At 37.1% G+C, this 16,938-nt stretch overlaps 1 long non-coding RNA gene across 4 annotated transcripts; it reads left to right on the forward strand.

Moving 5' to 3' along the window:
* The first annotated feature begins 1,415 nt into the window (after positions 1–1,415).
* On the forward strand, positions 1,416–9,447 carry LOC149118893 (uncharacterized). Of its 4 annotated transcripts, none has more exons than XR_016202255.1 (5): positions 1,416–2,912; positions 5,082–5,165; positions 5,554–5,677; positions 7,476–7,603; positions 8,044–9,447. It is a non-coding gene; the product is annotated as an uncharacterized LOC149118893 (long non-coding RNA). The 4 variants fall into 4 exon arrangements; XR_016202265.1 differs by having other exon boundaries at positions 5,554–5,651; positions 7,476–8,263; positions 8,577–9,447; XR_016202264.1 differs by having other exon boundaries at positions 5,554–5,651; positions 7,476–9,447.
* The last annotated feature ends 7,491 nt before the right edge of the window (positions 9,448–16,938 follow it).

Raw genomic sequence — 16,938 nt, forward strand, 5'->3', positions numbered from 1 at the left:
CCTCGACTTCGTCTCGGTGAATATTTACCAATGTTCACCATCGAGAGAGATCTAAGTTTAAAACAGATAATTACCGAACGCAAATAGATCTGTGGCAAACGGTTTGTTTACCTCTAAAAAGTACTAAATATAGAATTCTCATGGCGTTCGAGGTGTTATCTTTTAAAATCGAACTTTTCGATCGCTCGCCCGATAAGCGAAGCTAGCACGTGCGAGGCTCCTAACTATTATACAAGAAACTAATTGAATATCCAGAGGCTGCTCACCGAGAGGTAGATATTGCAACATTTGGATCGATTTTCCGGAATAGTGTTGCACAAGCTTAGCCTGGAACCGGCGCACAAGCTCGGTGTCAAGTTATGACCCTAAATCATAAAGCGCAGCAACAAGAAAGCAATAGAAAAATTAACTGAGAACGTCAAAATTATTTGCCTTCAAACACCCATTTGGAAGGTAAGCTGTCATCGAAGTATTATCTCAGGTTTACTGGGTAGTTTTAATGGGAAGTGGTAGGGTTTTTCAATGGTTTGCTCAGAAAGCGAGCTAAGGCTAGTCGCATTGTTTACATTTCCTGGTTGAACAAAATCTCTTCGAAAGGTCAAATTGGGTCAACTTGTATAGAGCCGCTCGCCTCAGAAATAAATTTTGCCAAGAAAAAGTTACATCACGTTCAAAACCAGCTCTTGTACTTGCTAGAATTGAATTTTCAAAGAATTCTACATAATACCGAGTGTGTTTTGAGATGTTTGAAAACGGTTTGGAATTTTTGATTTTCAAAGTCTAAAAATTTGGGTTCTCTTTAGTTGCTCTCCAGGAATTCGGAAATACAATAGTAAGTCTAAAATATCATCAAGGCAGCTTAGCAATACCTCCTAAATAAAATTATAAACTACGGAAAGCCAAAATTTGCTATGCGTCTTCACGTGATTTCGATTATTTGATCATAAAATTTGACCTCATTTCTGTGATTTTTTCGGCTTCACGGGTTGTCGGTGGTTTTTCGTAATTTTCTCAAAAATGTAAAAACTCTAGAACCTAAGAGTTATATCACGATTCTTAGCATACCATAGGTTATCTCTGGACGAAATATCAAGGGGTCCATTTTTCCAACCCTGTGCCACATTTTTCCAATCTCACTCGGTCCCTATAAATAGTCGCTCTCAAGTACTTTTGGCAGTTTCATCAGACTCTATTCTGATCCCTTGCAGACGGCCAGCAGAGAAAAAAGTCTTTCAAAAATTGATAGGCAAACATATTGGAGGACTCAACACCCTCCAATGGAAAGTTGAACTTTCGTTGAGGTTCGTTTTCACACAACATGAAATACTACACTTTTGCTAGTGTTTGCTTAGCAAACGGTATCTGCTTAATATGATGTCCTCTTAATTAATGCAGGTTTCAATGTTATACTTTATAGCGGAGCTCCGGCGGCCCGAAGGGCCGCCAAGCGGAGCCCCATACTCATATAGGAGAGAAAAGGAAACCCATGAGTTGATTTTCTCATGGTCATCATGGCTAGCGGTATTGCTCGTGGGCGCGTACGCACGACGGCGACGACGACGACGACGACGACGACGGAGTCGCGCAACATGGCCGCCATACTCCAAATAATAGGTTGACAGAGACATGCAGTCTTGGTTTACCGTGTACTTCTTTGATATTGGACACCCATGTTACGATCAATTGACACCTGTCAAACAAAGGTATCCGCTGACCAGTATCACGTGACCATATCGCGGGCTCAAGTTTACAGCTTATCGAGGTCGCGTGTTTTTTTAAAGTTGACCGCTGACCAAGTGCTGGTTTTCGATTGGATCGCGGGCTCATCTGAGGTTAACTTGTTGAAAACAGGGCAGGACTGTTCGGAAGTCGGTTAACGCTAACCAAGGATTAAAAGTTAACCGAATTATAACTTTTTTTTCTATACAAATGTTTTTTGGCTGCTTTGGTTTGTGTATATAGTGATTATTAAAACTCAAAACAGAAGGCCAAACAATATACAGAAAACCGCGCCGCAAAGCTACAAAACTGAAATCAAAATTCTACCTTTCTCCTGGGTTATTTGACTCTGAACAACGCGGCCCAGGAGCTACGCTTTTAGGCTGGCCTAAATCTATATATTAGCGGAGCTCCGGCGGAGCCCCATACCCATATAGGGGAGAAAAGGAAACCCATGAATTGATTTTCTCATGGTTATCATGGCTAGCGGTATTGCTCGTGGGCGCGTACGCACGACGGCGACGACGACGACGACGGAGTCGCGCAAGATGGCGGCCATAGTCCAGCTAATAGGTTGACAGAGACATGCACCCTCAGTTGGTAGCGGGTGAATGCCATTTTTCTTGGCGGGATTTTTAAAGAAAAACGATAGCGGAGGTTGATTTAATATTTTTAAGACAGGGTTGCGCTGAAGCAAAAGACAGAAAGCAAGAATTAACAGGCAAAGAAGTAGCGAAGAATATCGCGAAAAAGACTGAGCGGGCCAGCGCTGGGGAAGGAGGCGAAACAGTACTGAACAATGCCGTGAATTATAGCTAGTCAAGGGCTAGAGAAAGGAGGTGAAATAATACCGAACAATGCCGTGAACCAAAGCTAACGAGGGCTATAGAAAGGAGGCGAAAGTACCCGACAAATTGATTCAGAAGACTGCCGAACTCCCCATGGCCAAGTTCAAAATTCGCGCGAACGTGATGCTGTGCAGCCGTGCAAGAAAATTCAAAAGTCACCTGATTTGGTCAGGTGATGAACATTAGAGAAATCAAACGTACCCGAGTGTTTTAGAGAAATTGCAGAACACTAAACGTAGCGGAAAGAAGTGGTTGATTCGTTAACTTCAGTTTAGTCTTCACAACTTTTGCTGCAAGTTTCTGCCTGGAAGATTTACACTGGCCGAACTGAATTGCCAACTTGCGGTAAGTGACTTTTGTTGTTGCGTTTGGTATGAAAATTAACAAGTTTCCTCGGCGATATAAGCTTATTTTCAATTGGAATCCATTAAAAGTCTTCCTTATTTGAAGCCATGCTGTAAGAGATTTTAAAAATTGCATCGTTTTAATTTCGCTCGTCTCTAAACAATAACACGTGGGTCGCTTTGGAGGTTGCTGTAAGTTGTAAACAAATTATGTTTTCTATCGATTTTCGTCGTCAATTTAAGCTTATAACCTCACATCTAAAAATAAGCTTAACCAACATCGTACTTGTAAACACGGCCGGGCGAGTTTTGAAGTTTTCTCTGATTTAGTTAGCACTGCCGCTTCGTAGACTGCTAAAATTTGTTCTTCTGTTGTTGAAAACTGAACCAAGAAAGGTCTACAAACCATTTTAAGCCGAAGCGAACAGGATTTGCTAAATTTACTTTTGTTCCTATGTGAATATTTGCATATTGTGATTACAAAGTATGGAGATTTCCTCGTTTTGTTAGTTCAATTTATTCGGTTTGGCGAAATGCTTTTGTGAATTCCGAGGTTAAATTGGGTGAAGACTGGTAAAGCTACTGCCAATGAAATGACTGCATAGCTAAATTAACCCGTCGGCAAAAATACAGACTCTCAGTAATATTCAAATTTAAGCGTGAATAATTTTTCAACTTTAACACCGCAAGCTTAAACGAATTTTCTTTACCCTCTCTTTTATTCGGTCACCGTTCACTGAAAAGGGATTTGCTGTTGATACTCGAGCTCAGATGTAGTGATATGCATCTTGTGTTTATAATGTAGATTTCCTCGTTTTATTTTGTTGTCTGTCCAATTAGTTCGGTTTGGTGAAATGCTTATATAGTCCAAAATGTCGAGTAGACGATTATGCATGGCAATCCTGTCTGCAAATGAAGCTCTGCTTTGATTTTGATTGGCTATTTCATGTTATTTGTGCCATTGCTTTTGGTTGGGGGTACATGGACCGTATTTTGTTAATAAGAGGTTATTCCCCAATGCGGTATTTACACTTAATATGGAAATGTTCCAAAAAAGTGAGATAGTACTAATTGACTCGGTAAATTGAACAGTGTAATAGAAGTTCTTGCCCTGACCATTTCTCAGTAATAAGAAGAACTTTTACATACATATATACACAATTTAGTTGGAGAGAGTGCTCTCCTATCTCCACTCTCTCTCTCTCTTTACTCTCTTCTTCACACTAATTTTTTATTTACTAACTTATTAAATGAATGTCACTGACTGTTTTCTTTGTTGTACATGCATACTTTTTTGCTGGTCGAAGAAAGTTTCAGTTTCTTCCTGGCTGTACAGTTTCCTTTCTCCTGTCCTGTACCAATTTGTTTGTGATATAACTTCGTGAATTCTCTATTCTCCTTAAATTTTATCTCATCAGGTTGATAGAATGCACTCTCAGAGTGTTCCATCATTGTCTTCAGTCGTTACAATTTTCCGGAAAAAAGCAATAGTTTTCTTAATTTCCTTTTACTTTGTGTTAGGACTTTTTAGCCTGCCTGTAATTGGCCCATGGGCATTACGGGAGAATAATTTTCAAGTAAAGAATTACATTCGTTTTAGTGTTGAGTATTTTAAATTGTTATGAATTAGGCATTTCTTTTTATTTTTTATATTTTTTATTTTAGTCCCACGCAATGTTTTATGGTTTTACCGAGGTATACCATGTAAATGTAAATAATGCACTGGAATTGGCGAATCAGAGTGTGCATTATATCGGCTTTAAACACAAACCACATATTATAAATGACTCATGTAAATGATATTTTTATTACAGAGAACTGGACAGGGTAAGAACTTCTCCTTCTTTTGTGAATTTATATATTAATTCCTCTCAGTGCTGTCAAAATGTCTCAGGAACCTTCATTTCTGATAATCTATTATTTTCCACCATACCTACAGCACAGAAGCTCACCAAATCCTAACTGATAACTAACATGTGTGTATCTCTAGCCTTTGCTGTGTGCTACATGTATATTCTGTTATCCTGCCTTAACTGCCAGGAAAAATTTTGGCAGAGCTGTTTCAACAGTTTCACTTAAATTGATTTCCAGTAACAGCGCTACATGTAGCAGTGTTATTGAGTGTGAACTTTATGGGGGATTTTAAATTTTTATTTTTTTATGATTACAGATGACAACAAATATACATGTGTATACATAACCTGATGTTGGTGTTGGTTACAAACTGTAGTTCATAATAGTCATCCTATTACAGGTAAGGCGGAAAAGTTCAGAGAGTTTAGAACATTTCTTCCCCCAGCACACCTTCTGTCTATAGGTGCAATAATTGAGAGGTTATATATATGTACGAAGAGTAATGTAAAGTTACTGTATAAACTTAGCATTAAAATCTGACATTTGAATGCCTCCTTTGCTAAAATTAGTCATGATTTAATTGTTATCACTCCCTGTGAATTCATAGAGATTCCAGAGGCAATTATAACCTAATGTGGAAGTCCTGTCTTCAAGTGACGGAAAATGACACAAAAGAGTTACAATGAAAGTAAAGAGAATTGTGAATGTTGATATGGTGTACATTATACATCTTGTAAAGGCATTTGGTGAGTGCCAAAGGCATAACATTTCATGTATTGCTTTTTCAGGACAAATTATATAACAGTGACGTTTTAAAAGGTGTGATCAGAAAAATAATGAGTACATTGTCCAGGCAGCATCAGTTTATGGACAGCATATGCAGACGGTAAGAGGAACTGTAAGCACTACCATGTAAGTTAGTTTTATGCTTATGACTTCTTGGTCTTGAATTTTGTGTCATTTCATCACAAGAATAGGTAACGAAAGATGCAATAGTTGTTGCAATATATTTTTGAAGGAAAACTTATAAGTCTGCCTATGCTGGATAACAGCCATGTGTAAACCGAATGTGAAGCAAACAATATGTTAAATATGGGGCAACCCTAAAACCCAGAAACCGGAATCTGGAATCTGGAACCAAAAACCGGAATCCAGAAACTGGAAACCGGAATCTGCAAATCAAAGAAAATAAGTTCTTCAAGTATGCAAAAATTGTTTTGCTTAGCTTTTCGACTGTAAAAAGTAAGCTGCCAAGTAAAAAGGACCTCAAACTTAACCTTTTTTGAAACAAAAATTCCCCGTCTGTTGAAATTGTGCAACCGTTATTTTTAGTGAGGGCTATGATTATGAGAATCTCAGTAAAGTGCATCTTAATTTTATTCCAAGCACCTCGAGAGTGTCTAAAATAAGCTTGCTGGTAATTGCCATTTCGTTTAATAAGTGATCTTCAATTTACCGGAAGTATAAATTTATCCTTTATTTCTAGTACATACTGAACAAGATAGAAAATGTCATAGAGAACAGGATATCCATCAGTGGCAGCCCCCTGTACATTGACGGTCACGCCCCCCAATTTCGAAGTCCAAGGGCTAACCCGTCTGGTCTAAATATGAAATTTGATTTTTCCAACAGATACGAGACCAATTCCAGATTAACACAATTTCCACACATACTGTGACAAATCAGCATTTCATATTCTTGGCGGCCATCATATTAAAACAATTTGTAGAAATGTTGCACACTTACTTCCGTCTGCTTCTCACTTGTTAACAGATCAGACCACATGCTGTTCAAAGATGCTAAAAGACTGCCAGAAACTCACTGCAATAGCCTATAATAGCTTGTTGTTAATGTGCTGCTCACCAGTCTTCTCAGAGCAATTTGATCTAGACAAGAACCGGGCTCTCACCAGGGCCAGCTTGAACAAAAGATGGGTAACTTAATTAGTCTATGAGCAGGCTCTCGTGTTTGGGCTGGGGGCGTGAGTGGCAAAACCGCATGAAGGCTCTTGGTGACATGCCAATGCAGAAAAACACCAGACACCTATTTAGCCTGCTCAGACACTAGAGACAGATACTAGAGCCTGCTTGCAGGCTATGAGTAACTCTATCCACCCAAAAAATCAGCAACCCTGACTGGATAGTGATGTACCCAATGAATAGCTTTATGCAGCTTTTGAACGACGGGGCCAGATATATAGCTAAGGGTTGTTCAGAACTAGTCAATAATTTTTTAGCAATTACAGTCTGTGGCTGAAGTAAAGCCAAGAAAATAAATAACAACAAAATGATTTTTGCTCATATTTATTTATTAGACATTGCTGAAGTGAATTATTTCTATCATCATTCATAATATCTGGATTCCAGATTCTGGTTTTTGGTTCCAGATTCTGGATTCCAGATTCTGGATTCCGGATTTCGGTTTCCAAATTCAGTGTTTTAGGGTTGCCCCAGATGATGTATGTGCATATGTTAATCTTGAATAATCTGAAATTTCAGAGAGTTTAAAAATATCATATCATATCTGTGATGGTTCTGAGGTGGAGGGCTGTTACATGTACATGTAAATGTCTCATGCACGATTTTTCACTCATTATGTTTCAGGTGCAAATAGTTTCTGTATCTGTTGATGTGCAACAATCTACACCAATATTTCAACCTAATAATGTACAGTGTATATTAATTAACCAAATTATGCTGTTTGTTTTTAGTTGGCCAGTGCTACTACATAGTAATGTGATGTTGAAGTGCACAAATTTACAAACATGCCCAGTGTCAACTTGTCAAATACATGTATATGAACTGGCCAGACAGTGTAGATTACAAAATTCTCTGAAAGGTAAGATGTTTCTTAAACATTATTTTGTAATTAATGATTTCTCAGACATTGTTTTCTTCAAGAAAAGATTCATACCCCACATGGAGGTTTTTTCTCTATTAGAGCTCTTGATTCCTGATACTTTAATTTGGAATTTCTAAAGACTGGCCGTGAATGGGTGTTGGGTGTGAATATCTTCTGGAACTGCACATTCATTCATTGAGTAAGCAAGAACATCAGTATTTATCCTGACAAACTCTGATTTTCTTCTGGAAGCTGAACTCATATACAGTTGTGCAGTTATATGTACAACCAAACAGCCTGGATGACCCTGTGATTGGGACTGTGCACATTGTTGTAACCATCAATGTTCCAGTTGCTTGTTTGAAGCAAATTGCATTTGCTCTCGAAAGCAAGTGGCGAAGTTCATAACAGTTATGTAAGTTTGCTTTGTATCTCAGGGCAGAGCCTGCCACAGTGAAAGTTGGAGTACCAACCCCTAGCATTTGATTCACTACTAACACTCAGTAAACAGCTAACAATGAAGTACACTGTATATCAAAGAAAGGAATTACATGCCTGTTCCTGTCAGTCAATATATGAACAGGTTACAGATGGGGAGCCTGTATTAACACATCAAAGATTTTCAAAGCAACCATGGCCTGGTGAGATATTTCTGAGGTAATATAAATTTAAGGTCCTTATGATTGCTTATAGGCATTGATTTTTATTGTAAACAATATCTTACTGAGTGTATTTTTCTTGTGTGCTAATTGTTGGAGAACACAGAGGTCACTGTTATGACAGAGATATTAATTTGTGAAAAGTTCTATAAACAAATGCATCTGGGAACAAATTAATTTATCATGGATGCAGCTTCTGGGAGATCCCCAATATTAATGGAACATACACTGTTCATACAGTACATGTAAAAGAGTTTAGTAATTCATTACTTATGATTGTAATGCTTTGTTTGGTTTCTCTGTATTTACAGACAACTTGATGGGATTATAAATTCTGCACCAAGTTCTTTGAATAAACTGACTTGGAGGTTCAGTTCTGCAACCCATCCTGTTTGTAGTAATATTATAGCAGCAACATTGTGACAGATACACTGCATTACATTATTAAGAAACACATATTAACTAATTGTTTTTACGTGCCTGTTAATTTAATCAGTTTTTCTTAGAGATAATTTACTCATGGTTTATTTAAATAATTGGCTTTTTGGCTTTAAAATGATATTTATTGAGCTTTTAAATCAATTTTGTGATAATCTGCATTGGACATGGCATAAATTGATATTTTGCCAACACGAAATGGAGAACTGGGTCTTAAGCAAAGTTGCAGGATTAGCATTTTTGTAGAAAGAAAGGGTTGAGAAATTTGTGACATTCTACAGACAGCCTTGCCATTCGCAATGTCCGATAAGGTTAATTTGTTCTATTCTGTTGTAGAAATAGTGTTCTCTAATTTATAAATTATTTCAATCTGTTGTTTAAACGATTGCCTTATAACCCCATGTCTGGCTTTGGTGCATGTAGGATATTGATGTTTTTTTTATCCATTTTGCTGTAAATTATCTTAATTGATGTGTCAATCAAAACATATCTTGGATATGCTGGGCTCTTCTGACAAATGTACCTATGCCTCATAACCTTTGAGTGCATTTGGCTGTGTAGTGCAAACAAAATACATGTACATAATATAACTTCCTCTTAGCTCACTCATAATTCTTGGTATAATTTAATCATAGCAAAATTAATCAATGGAACCCAATCGCAGCTCTTGTAGTCCACAATGCCAGTCGAGAAAAAGAACAAATCACATTGAAATTGAATAATAAAATTATTATTAGAAGCCCATGCAAGTATTCATGATCAGCAAAAAAAAAACATCGTTATTACCATTCATGCGAGGGTGATTTTGCTTATTGCAAACCCTTCTAGCAGGAGGAGACTCCATACAATAGTGAAGATGGCTAAATGTATCTTTGGGGACAAGTTAGAAAACAAAACTTTCCAACTTTTCACATATGTATACTGTTTTGGTATTTTTGTGAGATTTCATTTGGTAGAGATTCAGGGACTGAGTATATTGTAACCACTACATTTCAATCAGTCCCCACAACGAAAAAATGTGTAAACTTCTTTTGTGTGGGAGTCCCCATGTTAACAAAGGAAGAATATAATGATTAATAACAATGCCTTGTCTTTCTCAATAAGGTAGGAAAGAACAAGAAATGCCACCAAAAAGCACAGAAGACAGTTCTGTTATGTGATCAAGATTTTTGGTAGCTTCCCAGAAATCCTTGAAATCGTGGCTCTATATTTCATAATCACACCATCTTACACCTCGATCTGCTGATGTAATACTAGTTCCAGCTGAAACTATTTTTTTTTTTTTTTCAACATTTTGGGTTATAATACATACAATACAACACAAGACATAACACTAGTTACAATACTTACAATACGTCATAACTACAATAGATTACATACAACAAATTATAATTACTAATCGTAGCCTAATTATACCTAAAGAATATACAATGCGTTGTTTACAATAGTGCAGCTACCCAAATACAGAAAAAAAAAAAAAAAAAAAAAAAAAAAAGAAAGTAAGTTAGTGACATGCTGAGAAGGAGAAATTACAAATTAAGCTCAACTATTATTAAGAGATGGCATTAGTTTTTCCCACTTTTTGTAATGTTTATAAAGTTGGTTATTTTTGGTAGCTATTTTTTTTTCAATGTAATAAACGGTTTTTGTCTTTGCTAAAAATATTGTTAATGTTGGTTTAATTTTATTTAATTTACATTTATAAATAAAAAACTTTCCTAGCAGTATCAAGTGATTCAGGATAATAAAGTCTTCGTTGTTGTTGAACACTCCAAACAATATATTTTCAAATGTCAAAGTGTCCAAAGATACATTCTGGTTTGAAAGCCAAGAAGAAAAAGCCCGCCAGAAGTCTTTTGTTGTATCACAATAAAAGAGCAAATGTTCGAGGGACTCGACCTCTTTCAAACAAAAGGTGCACATTGGTGATTCAATCATTTTAAAACGGAATAACCTCTCATTTGTGAAAATTATATCGTTTAATAATTTATATTGGAACTCTCTAATTTTTGTTTCAAGTGTGACAGTGAATGGTAAAGAATAAATTTTTTTCCAGTCTTCTATAACCTCTGGATATTTGTCCTTCAACTTCCTTTTGGCGGTTGGAGGAGTTTGTTTCTTTGTTTTAAATCCTTTATACAAAAGTTTTGAAGAGGCTTTTAACAGATCCGATTTGGTTTCGTCGATATAAATATACACTGTATCCAAATGCTGTTGAGGATATAGTTGCTGATGTTGAATATGTGATTCTTTGATAATTAATCTCCATTCTTTTGGTATGGCATCTACAATTCCTATTAATTTGAAGTACTGGATTGGAGATAGATTCGCCTCCAACACTTTAGGGCTTTCAAGAAATTTACCCGTATCGGATAACAAGTCACCAATTTTAACAATTCCTTTAGTAAACAAATGTTTTTCAAAAAGAGATTTTCCGTGTATCACAATATTCCTATTATTCCAAATAATTTGGTCTACAACATCCTCATAGGTGGCTACCTTGGATTTCTTTAAATTACGAAATGCCTCTAGACACTCTTTGTAGAATATTGGAAGATGAACCGGTAGTTTACTAGTTTCAAAATCACAGAACAGGATGAGTTTTCCACCTATATTTCCAAAAAAGAAATCATCTAAAATAGTTTTCCAAGTGCTGTTGCTCTCTCCTAGATACTTTTTTAAGATCATCACTCTTTGAGCCGATATCATGGATTCAATATCAAGCATTTTTAGTCCTCCATTTTCAATATCATTGATAAGCGCGGTCCGTTTAATTTTATCGTTACCTTTCCAAATGAAACCGAAAATCAGTCTGTTTATCTCCTTGACAAGATCGTTTGATATTGAGATTGCAGTCGCTTTACTCAAAAATTTTGGAATAATGAAGGTCTTAACTATTTGAATCTTACCAATCAGGGTAAGACCCCTCCACTTCCACATACTCAGTGTTTTTTTAATAGATTTGAATATTGAGTCGAAGTTTGCTTTGTCTCGTGATGGTTTGTGATAGTCAAAAACGGTACCTAATATCTTGATTGATTTTCGCACTTTGTGAGTAAAGTCATTTTGTACTAGTTTATGTGGGCCGATACCAAAAACTTCTGTTTTATCGTCGTTAATTCGGAGACCAGAATGCAATGAAAAAACCTTTAAAGTTGTACAAAGTCGCGAATATGCATTTATGTCTTTTAGAAAACAAGTCATGTCATCTGCAAAAAGCGTGAGTTTGATCTCCACGTTTTTGACCATTATTCCTTGTATGGTTTTATCCTGCCTGATTTGACATGCGAGAACTTCCAAAGCTAAGATGAATAATAAAGGTGATAGAGGGTCACCTTGTCGTACACCACGATGGATACAGAAAAGATCTGTAGTAAAGCCGTTATTTAAGATACAGCTGGATATGTTTGTATAAAATGTTTTTACCCATTGTAAAAAATACGGTCCAAAATTGAATTTTTCCAATACTTTAAATAGATATGTATGGTCCAGAGAATCAAATGCCTTTTCAAAGTCAATTGCCATTAGAATACCTGTTGTATTTGTGAGTTTTGCCAATTCAAGTAAATCATCGATTGTTCTAACTGCATCAAATGTAGACCTTCCTTTGATAAAACCATTTTGATTATGGTGAATAAGTTCTGGCAGGATTGGCTCCAGCCTTCTAGCAAACGCTTTGGATGCAATTTTAACATCTACGTTGATCAGTGAGATAGGTCGCCAGTTCTTTATAAATCGTCTATCTTTATCTTTTTTCTCCAATAGGGTAATCATTGCCTGCTTTTGCGAAGTTGATAGTTGCCCGTGTTGGTGAGAGAAGTTTAGAGACTTTTCGAGATACTTTGCAACCACGTGCCAGAACGCCAAGTAAAATTCCACAGTTAAACCGTCACTTCCAGGTGTTTTGTTTTTCGGAAATGTCTTCAATGCTTCGTACAGTTCGGATCTAGTAAGTTGTTTATCTAAAGTCATTTTCTCTTCATCAGACAATTTTTTAGTATCCACTTCATTAAGGAAACGATCAATTGAATTCTCACCTAAATTATACGAGTCTCTATCATAGAGTTTTTCATAGAAATCATGAATCTCTTTCATTATTTCTTTTGGGTCTGTTATATATGAATCATTATCCACAGATAATTTCCGTATACATGTCTTTTTCTTTTTAGCACTTTCTAAATTTAAAAAATACTTGCTATTCTTTTCGCCCTCTTCATACCAACTCACCCGAGATCTTATGATTGCTCCTTGTGTTATATAATCATAATGGCGTTCGTATTCTGATTTGAGAACTTCTAAATCGCAGAGATTTTCAGCACTTGGATGTTCGTCACATTTTCGCTGACACTCTTTTAGTCTAATTTCCAAATTTACCAGCTCTGACCTTCTCTCTTTTGCTTTCTTTTTACTATAACCAATCGTTTCATAGCGTATTTTATATTTTAAATAATCCCAGGTAACCCGCGGGTCTTCGATTTCTCTACTTTCGTCTACCCATTCACCGATTTTGTTTCTAATTAGATCTACATATTCTTTATCTTCTGACAAACTTGCATTGAATTTCCAAAAAGACGGTCCATAGGTTGAGTTCTCTATACCATTAATGTACAACGTAATGGCGGAATGGTCAGATCTAATAGCAGGGATAATATCGACCTTATCAACCTCTTCCTGTATATTATTTGATATCAACCAATAATCTAACCGCCGTTGAATCATTGGAGTTTTCTGTCTCCAGGAGAAACGTTTTAATTTTGGGTTTCTGATTCTCCAGATGTCTATTAGGTCAAGAGAAAAACATAGATTTTCTATCTTTTTGGACGATTCTTTCAATTTTGGAGATCCTCCCGATCCATCCAAATCTGGGTCGCGGATAACATTAAAGTCACCACCTATTATTATTTTGCAATCAGTGTCAATTTCCAATTTGTCGAATTCGTTCTGTATTTCGTCGTAAAAGATGCATTGTTCGTTAGTCTTATTTGGCGCATAGATATTCAAAAATAAAAAAGATTGACCTTGAACAAGACCTTTTAGAATGATATACCGACCTAAATTATCTTGTTTACATACCTCAAATTTACAGTCAAGCCCTTCTTTGACTAGTGTTAAGACACCTCTGCTGTGTTCAGAACCATGACAAAAAAACAAGTCTCCTCTCCACTGGGATTTCCAGGTGTTTTCCACCTCGGATGTGCTGTAGGTCTCTTGTAGAAAAATTATATCAGCTTTATCCTTCATACACCAATGAAAAAGTGCTTTTCGTTTATCAAAAGATCTTATACCCCGAACATTTAAGGATAGGATACCAAAATTTAAATTAAGTTTTGTAACTTTTTAAGGACATATTTAAGTGAAAAGGCGAGCAGTTGCAGAGAATGAGATAGTAATCTTTAGTAGATGAGCTAATGAAAAAATTTGCATGTCTCTTGAACAAGAAAAAGGTAAAACTAATTAATATTGAAAAGGAAAAAGAAACAAAAGAAAAACATTTATAACACCTACAACTACAATTGAACATGTATGTAAAACAGTAGCCAGCGATAAAAGCTGTTAATTGCGCTACTAATGGAATAGGTCTTGCACGCATTGCGCTAACTAGATGACACGCATGCAGCTCCATTTTTAAGAACAAGTGTGAATGAGGCTTACATGTTATGAATACCTAGATAGAGAGTTTATGTTCCAAAGAAATTAGAAGATTCGTATACCCTCAATAAAAAGTTTGTCCGGCTCTGATCTTTTGAAGAACGCCGATTTTCCGTCTTCTTTTGCTTTTTTGAACTTAGGCATTAATTCCTTTCTGCGGTCCACAATTTCTTTCGGAAGGTCTGGCGATATTCCGAAACCAGTTCCTTTCAGCTTTCTTGCACTTGACATGACTCGCTCTCTGTCGGAGTATCGCAAAAAACGTGCGATTATTGGTCTTGGTTTTTCTTGCGATGGGCCGCGCTTGCCAATGCGGTGCACTCGTTGATACTCAAAAGAATCCGCCTCGCTGATGTTAAGTTCCTTCTGTATAAAGCCAATTAACACCTCTTTGACATTTTCTTCTGAGAGGTGGAAAGATTCAGCAATGCCGTAGAAGCGAAGGTTTTCCCGTCTTTGATACACCTCCATATACAACTTCTCGTTTCTTAAGGCCTCGATCTTTCCCTTGAATTTGTTTTCGGTGTTTACTGTATTTTCTTGGATAGTTTGTTCCAGAAGGTTTACTTTCTTCTTTAAATTTTCTATCTCTGTATTTGCGAACGACATTCCTTCATCTAACACCTTCAGTTTTGTTGTGGCGTCCCTGCTGAAGCTTTCAAACTGCTCAGCTTTATCCTGTAACTTGTTAACCTTTCCATCGACCACTTTCACAAAACCCTCAAGGATGTCCAATTTGCAGAACAAGGTCTAGCTTCGGCATTACAGAATTAGCCAACTCCACGGCAGCGGCGGTTTCGTCTTCTTCGCTCGATTGCACCGTGTCAGACATGTGCAACTTGACTTTGGCTTTCTTCTCCAAGGGTGAAAGGGATTCTTCTTCCGACGAGTTGGATACACTTCTCCAAGTTGGCCCAGTTCTCTCTACATGAGTTTTTCGTCTGAACTTTTCTCCTTTTCCTGCCATGTAGAGGCCTCCATATACGAATTTTGAGCGGAGCTAGCAAAAACACATCTATACTCTACCCATGCTCGGCCCAATCCCCAGCTGAAACTATTAAATCATTCGCAATTTACCTCATACATGTTGGATTATTTTCATTAGCAACAACATTCCGAAAAATAACTGAGGAGCTCCGCTTTTAGGCTGGCCTAAATCTATATATTAAGCACTAGATGTTGCCTATTTCTACGGGCAGTATGGGAACGGGGGAGGCTGGGCCAGAGCAAAAATGGGATAGGTAATCAGTTTTAATTTAAAATTTCTTTATCTTTTTAATATCATGTTCTGCAAATTTAGTGTAAAGAAATTCTCCACAAGTAAATAGAATTCGCTGCTGAAAATTGGTTTTTGTGCATTTGAAATATCATACCCTGCTCAAGGAATATGGATACCCCGTTTAAGATCAAGGATACCAAAATCACAACCCCTAGGACGGCACATAGCGGTGTAGGTACTTCATAGAAGAAGCCCTCACGTGCACCCGTAGGGGCTATCAAGCTCACCTAGAGCTTGGACGGCTAGAACAGCGAGGGAAAATGAAGAGATAATGATCGACGGGATTACTGATTCGTGCGTCGAAGAAGCTGCATCGTAAAGGTTTGCACGATTATAAATGAGAGTGACGATGAAGCTGTCGACGTATAATTGACTAGTTGGGCAAATAAAGCGAAAATGATCCCTTTTACAAGGTTACCGATTCGGGCATGGAAGCTAAAAGAAAAGTCATTTTCTCCTCACTTAATGTAGTTACAGCTGGAGTTGTTTTGCTTTTTTACATTGAAATCCTATTTGAACATTTGGCTCTTAATCCAAAACTAAATATGGGCATTGTTCCTAGTAAGTGACCCCTCAAACACCCTCCAGTCAGCTACCGAAAGAAAAATTACGTCGAATCTTTACGGTAGTACCATTGAAGATAGAAAAACAACCAAAGGAAACACAAACACTTACAGCCATTTCAAGGATGTCAGGTTATCAAATATTCCAGACGGAAGGCTGCTCAGTTCGTTTTGGTGAAGAGCCCTCAAATTCAATGACATTTTTTTCATTTTAAAGAAGTAAGCAGTAAACAGTTTATTAAATACTCGTGATTTTACTAAGACCGCCATGGAATACATGTTACTTAAGTGATAAGTTAATGAGGATGGGGAATTTTAAGCTCGGTAATGAAATGTGAAGGTGAGTGAATCAACATGACAAGAGCGTGGGACAAAGAAAAATTCTGAGTCCACGATAGGAATCGAACCCATGACCTCCTCTCATTCACCTTCACATTTCATTACCGAGCTTAAAATTCACCATCTTTATTAACTTATCACTGCTCACGATGACTTCGATAGCGTTGATCCTAGCACTATGCAGGACACCTGTCATATATGAACTCAGTTAAATGACCTTACTCTCCATGAGTTCTCGTAGCTCAGTGGATAGAGCGCCCGCCCGGTTTTTGGGAGGTCGTGGGTTCGATTCCTTTCGGGGACTCAGAATTTTTCTTTGTCCCACGCTCGTGTCATGTTAAATTAAATCAGCGAGCGAACCTTCTTTACTACCGATGTCAAGCGTATATAACATAACTTTTCAGA

This window comes from Orbicella faveolata, unplaced genomic scaffold (assembly GCF_042242905.1).
Source record: "Orbicella faveolata isolate gen_17 unplaced genomic scaffold, um_ofav_v1 contig_1, whole genome shotgun sequence".
NCBI classification, from domain to species: domain Eukaryota; kingdom Metazoa; phylum Cnidaria; class Anthozoa; order Scleractinia; family Merulinidae; genus Orbicella; species Orbicella faveolata.